The following is a 5998-nucleotide window of genomic DNA, read 5'->3' as shown; positions in this document are numbered from 1 at the left end:
AGACTTAACAGGAAGCATGACCGGAAGGGCTTAGGAACTTACAGTCATGGCAAAAGGTGAAGAGGAAGGAAGCCTGTCATACTACCACAGTGGAGCAGGAGAGACACAGAGAGAAAGGAGTTGGGGAGTGCCACAATTTTTTTTTTTTTTTGAGACAGGGCCTGACTCTCTTCACCCAGGCTGAAGTGCAGTGGTGAGATCTCAACTCACTGCAGCTTTGACTTCCTAGTCTCAGGTGATTCTCCCACCTAAGCCTCCTGAGTATCTGAGATTAAAGGCATGTGCCACCAAGTCCAGCTAATTTTTGTATCCTTAGTACAGATGTGGTTTCACTATGTTGCCCAGGCTTGATGAGGTGCCACACTTTTAAACTGTCAGATCTTTTGGGATCTCACTCACTATCATGAGAACAGCATGGAGGAAATTCTCTCCCTATGATCCAATCACCTCCCACCAGGACCCTTCTTCAGCAGGTAGGAACTATAATTCAACATGAGATTTGGGTGGGGACACAGAGTCAAACCACATCAGATGTCCAGATAGCTGGTAAAACATTATTTCTCTCTGTAAGGGTGTTTGTGGAAGAGGTTAGCATTTGAGTCAGTAGACTGAGGGCAAAAAATTTACCTCACTAACATGCATGGGCATCATTCAATCTGCAAAGAACATGAATAGAACAAAAAGAGGAAGGGTAAACTCGCTCTCTCTGAATTGGGTCATCTATCTTCTCCTACTCTTGGACATTAGCACTCCTGTTGTAAGGCATGCAGACTCAGAGTAAATTATACCACTTTCCTGGTTCTTCATCTTGCACACAGAAGATCATGGGACTTCTTGGGCTCTGCAATCATGTGAGACAATTCCCATAATAAAAAAAAATACATCACAAACACACACATACACCACACACACACACACACACACACACACACACACACACACACTTCCTTCTACACCCAAAGCTGTAGGTTAATTACTTAGTGTCTTTTATAAGACTGTGAAAGAAAGATCAGATACTGCTAATGCTGATTATTGAATGCCCTGCTGGATAACTCTTGGCTTTGTTTCTATGAAGAGCATTAGTATAAATATAAAAGTATAAGGATTTTGACGGTATTTAGATTTTATTCTCCCATACTTAATTTAAATACAGATTGTCAACACAATGTCATTTCCTCATTTTAAATTTTAAAGATGTGGCTTGGCTAAATAAAAAAAAATTATCATAGGACCACCTAGTTATAATCTGGACATAATCTTGTATACTACATCAAAAGTTATTTTTATTTATTCACTCAAAGGATTACTTTATTAAAGTCAACATTAAACAACCAATATAATAATAAAGGAAAGAATGAAAGAGCATTTGCAAGACCAAGAAAAGAGCAAGAGCTTGTGTAAATGTGTTCACTCAAAGGATTACTTTATTAAAGTCAGCATTAAACAACCAATATAATAATAAAGGAAAGAAAGAGCATTTGCAAGACCAAGAAAAGACCAAGAGCTTGTGTAAATGTGAGAATGAAAAAATAATGCTATTCAAGACTCCTCTTGGGACTTACTCTTCCAAAAAATGTAGTGACATGTCAATAACGTAAGTTTGGAAACTGAAACAAATACAGATGCTCAATTCATAGATTTGTGACGTTAAAACAGTCTTGATAATGTTAGTAAATATCTTGGAGACTCTCTCCATATATTAGAAGGGGATAGATAAGTTATAACAAAAAGTAAAAGAGCTAAATTATATGAAAAGTCTTCTATATGTCTTAACTAATATTAGTTTTCTTTCTCATAAATTTCTCTTCACATCACCATTAATAAAAACATGTACATCTCTGATATGGGAACAAAATAAAATGATTAACTCCTAACTGTTAGAGGCCACTGTGTCTATTTATCTCACCAAATACCAAGTTTATTATTGATTAAAAGATAAAGGCAAAAGTTAGGCACAGATAGAGTATTACTTGTGGAAAAACTTGAATCTGTGAGGTACAGCTGCTAAATGTCCCCTTTCTTTAGCTCTACTCATGTTTTTAATTAATAGGAAATTTTTGAATAATGTGTGCAGAATTACTGTTCTTAAGGGAAACTGTTTCTTAAGGGAATCTGTTTCAGGTTGATTGCTCCATAGTTTTATATTCTTGGTATGTAGGAAAAAATGTTGATGTAATTAGCTTCTCCTTTGCTACCAGCCATTCTATTCTCTGTAAGTCCATAAATTCAAATTTTATTTATAATAATTAATTGAGGCACATCCATTATAACTTGATAAAAATAAATTTTAATATTCTTTTAAAATCTGAAATAAAAAGAAAATTATTTCATCTAATCCTGAGATTAGATCTGTTGTTCAAATATTGACAAATATCATTATAATGTCTATAATAGCAAAATAATCCATTTCAGATATATGCTTCACATTTAATTGTCCTAAGTTTCCTTCAGTCTAAATAAGTATCTCAGACTTTGACACTTAAAAGGCATTTCTTAGATAGGGACTCCATTAAATCAATCAGTAAGTACCATCAGAACGTTTATTAGGAGGCTGGTAAGAGGTGTTCTTTCCATGGGACATCCCCTTAGTAAGAGAGGAATGAGTCCCAGTTCTGTCCTTACTCTTTCCCCTCCCATATACTTGATTTACTTGTTCTCTGCTTCTCCAGGAAAAGGCAACATGAACTCCTATAACCAAGATAACAAAGAATGATGAGTTATTTATGGAGTTACAATCTTCCTTTCTCATCTGATGCTCATGGTTGGTGTTCCTCTGGTTGCTGACAAAATTTTATGAAAAGTTTTATGTTTGTTTTCTCCCCTCATTGTAACTTATAAAACTATATTATAAGAGGGCAAAGGCCAGTCCTTGCAGTACCATGCTATAGAAACATTAGTATTTTATTATTAGGCCAACTTTTTGAGAAAAATTTGGATTATCACGTGGAAAGTGCCTAAGAAGCATTTGGACCTGCAAGAGAGATTTTTCCAAGTCTCTTTGGTATATTTATTTCTATGCCTACATAGTATCTAGAATATATATAAAGATTTTTTTTTTTACCAATTTTCATTTGTCTCCACCATCATTGTAGAAGTCTTCTTCATTCTCTTTATGTGGATAATCATTCTAGTGATGTGAGAGATAGTCTCTCCGTTTCTCTATGTCTAAACAAAGAATTAAAAATTTTCATATTAAGTGGCCTTATACACAATTCTTAGAGGGTCTGATATGGTGGTGGATGAGTAATGAGGGGGAAATTCCATTACTTTTATGATGGAAATGGTTCCATTCAGTGGTCCTTTTATTGAGAAGGAAAATTTTTCTATTTTGGTTTAAGGTTCAAAGAAATGAATAATTAAGAATTTTTTCCCTATTTTTTAAAATAAGCTTCTCTTTATAGTACTGTATTCCTTAACAGAACGGACAAATAGCAGAGTTCATTTAGAAAGAGAAAGATCTTGAAATACATAAATGTTCTGTTAATGTGATTATAACTTGTTTTTGTACCGTTGAAGGTACTTAATGCTTTTAGACAGGCATAGTAAGTTATTTTAATAGATACACTAATAAAAAAGAAGAGAGCTTTCAATTTGTATATCATGCCGAGCTGAAATCTGTATTTAAATGCATCTGGGGCTTTCTTTGCTAGCTGGCTAGCAATTAATCATGATTATAGTGTTTGATTGCCTATCACCTATAGGCTATTACAGAGAGACTGTTTTCTAAGTACCATAGTGTTCCCAAACAAAACTGAGGGTTGGGCTTCTATTTCTCATGGGCCAATAACGAGATACACATGAACTAAGGAGGAAGCGAGTCTGTATTTCTGCAACTGGTTACAGGGAAAGGGCCTGGAAATTATCGCCATACCAATTCAAAATTACAAAGTTTTCCAGAGGCAATATACCTTCTAAGCGATATGTCTACATGTAAGTGTGCATTCATCTAAAGACATAAGTGATTAACTTCTTTTAATCTATAGCTAAGGTCTGAGTCTTGAAGACCTTCCTCTGGAGCCTCTGTAAATTTACTTAATCTAAATGGGTCCAGGTGCTGGGTGATTAACCTTATCTTGTCTCCTGCTAAATCATGGAGATTTGGGGAGTTCCTTCAGACCCCTAATAAACTTGTTTGTGGAAGCCTGGGGAGTTTCTTCAAACCTGCAATAAAACATGTTTAATTCTAAATTGGCCCTGTTAAGAATTTCTTCATTATTTTGTCATGCTTTAAGGCCCAGGAAAGACCTAGGCAAAACCCTTGGTGGGCTTTTATTACATTCTAGCCTTTGAATAAGGGCAGTGACTTTTAATATTTAACTTAGCCACTAAGTCAATCTGGAACAGTTGTTATGGAGGCCTGCATTAGTGAGACCTGGCCTGCTACCATAGGACCCACATTCATTGACATATAATTTGATTCTGATTTTCATCATAATGTAGACTAGACTTCTGGATACACACACACACATACACAGAGAGAGAGAGAGAGAATGAGAGAGAGGGAGAGATGTATATTATAAAAATAAAGTTATTTCAGGAAAATATCAATAATTTAATGACCTAAAACAGAAAATTAAAAATCCCTCCATATAAGCACTGTTGTAAATCCATTTAAAACTAAAACATTATTTTAGTACTGTCCTAAAAGCAGTTAGTGGTACCACTAAAAAATATTCAAAAGTGACTAAGAATATGAAGATGGCCCTTAGCCACATACATAGATTCATAATTGGAGTTTTACTCAAGACACACATAATATACATCCATTTTCAGCCCCATTTAACAATAGTGCTCTAGTATGTCTGAAGTCACATTCCTATGTCTCATAGCTATTAATTTTGCACACAATTTCCAATCTGTATAAACCTGTATTCTATTTCTAGTCTATTACAAATACATTTTTTAGAGAATTGGTATAAACCTAATGTTACTGACCTTAACGTGAAAATAGAACATTTTCACCACTAGGATTATTTTAATTCAACAGAGTATACAAGAAGAGAATCAATTTAAAAGAAAAAAAACACAAAATGATAATATTATAAGAAGAGAGATAAAGAAATAAGGAGGGAAGGAAAGAAGAGAGGGAAACAAATAGGCAGAAAGAGAGAAAGGAAAAAAGGAATAGCTGCAGTAATTCAGTGAGAATACCAAGACATACAAATAAGCATATATATTAAGACAATGTAATGCATGTTAAATACTAGGGTAAAAATAATTTAATTATTAGGCCATTACATGGAAAACACAATTTACTCAGGAACATTTGGCAACATTCATTGAGTTAATATCAAGCAAATCAAAGATCCCAAGTCATTCAGTTTTTGCATTTCCATCTGAAACTTCAGGTGTGATGGAAATAAACCAAAGAGCTTCTAAGTAAAATCATTTTACACTTTTTTTTTTTAGCAAATGTTTTTATGTGTGTGTGTGTGCGTGTATGTGTATGTAAAAGTCAATATAAATTTGGGACATTTTGCTTTCCATGATTATTGTTAATAAGACTGACAATCACCACCCATTTAAAATGAAAGCCCCCATCATTGTATCCTCAAGAAGAATTCTGATAATTTTTATGACTGAGAAGGGATAGATTACTTAGCTGCTCACTCCTCCCTGGTGAATTTCATTAAAATAAAAAAAAATAAAGTAAATATGTGTAATGGTTGGGAAAGAATATATATAGGAGGTAATATAGTTAACATCATTTAGGAGTATATGTTTTCAACATTCCATGAATCCCCTGTGAAATTGCTGTAAATCCTAAACACATGTTAATTCCAATCCTAAATCAGGAGACCTTCTCGAATAAGATTATGTATTATTTATAGCACTGTTACTCAAACATATACAATGATTTTAAGATTATAGCATGGTTTCTGATAAAACAACCAACCAAGCAAAATTCATAAAGATTTTTAAATAATTGGTTAGCTGGCATTTCATAAATATGAAATGTAAGATTAATTATGAGTTTTCATTTGAATTCCTATTCTAT

At 33.8% G+C, this 5998-nt stretch overlaps 1 long non-coding RNA gene across 1 annotated transcript; it reads right to left on the bottom strand.

The window, feature by feature from the left end:
• Window positions 1–2526: 2526 nt before the first annotated feature.
• Window positions 2527–3148, bottom strand: LOC129529553 (uncharacterized). The gene is made up of 2 exons (XR_008675100.1): window positions 3062–3148; window positions 2527–2688 (listed from the first exon to the last, which is right to left on the bottom strand). It is a non-coding gene; the product is annotated as an uncharacterized lncRNA (long non-coding RNA).
• Window positions 3149–5998: the final 2850 nt, after the last annotated feature.

This window comes from Gorilla gorilla, chromosome 1 (genome assembly GCF_029281585.2).
Source record: "Gorilla gorilla gorilla isolate KB3781 chromosome 1, NHGRI_mGorGor1-v2.1_pri, whole genome shotgun sequence".
Taxonomy (NCBI): Eukaryota; Metazoa; Chordata; class Mammalia; order Primates; family Hominidae; genus Gorilla; species Gorilla gorilla.
This window is presented reverse-complemented; position numbering and strand designations above follow the sequence as displayed.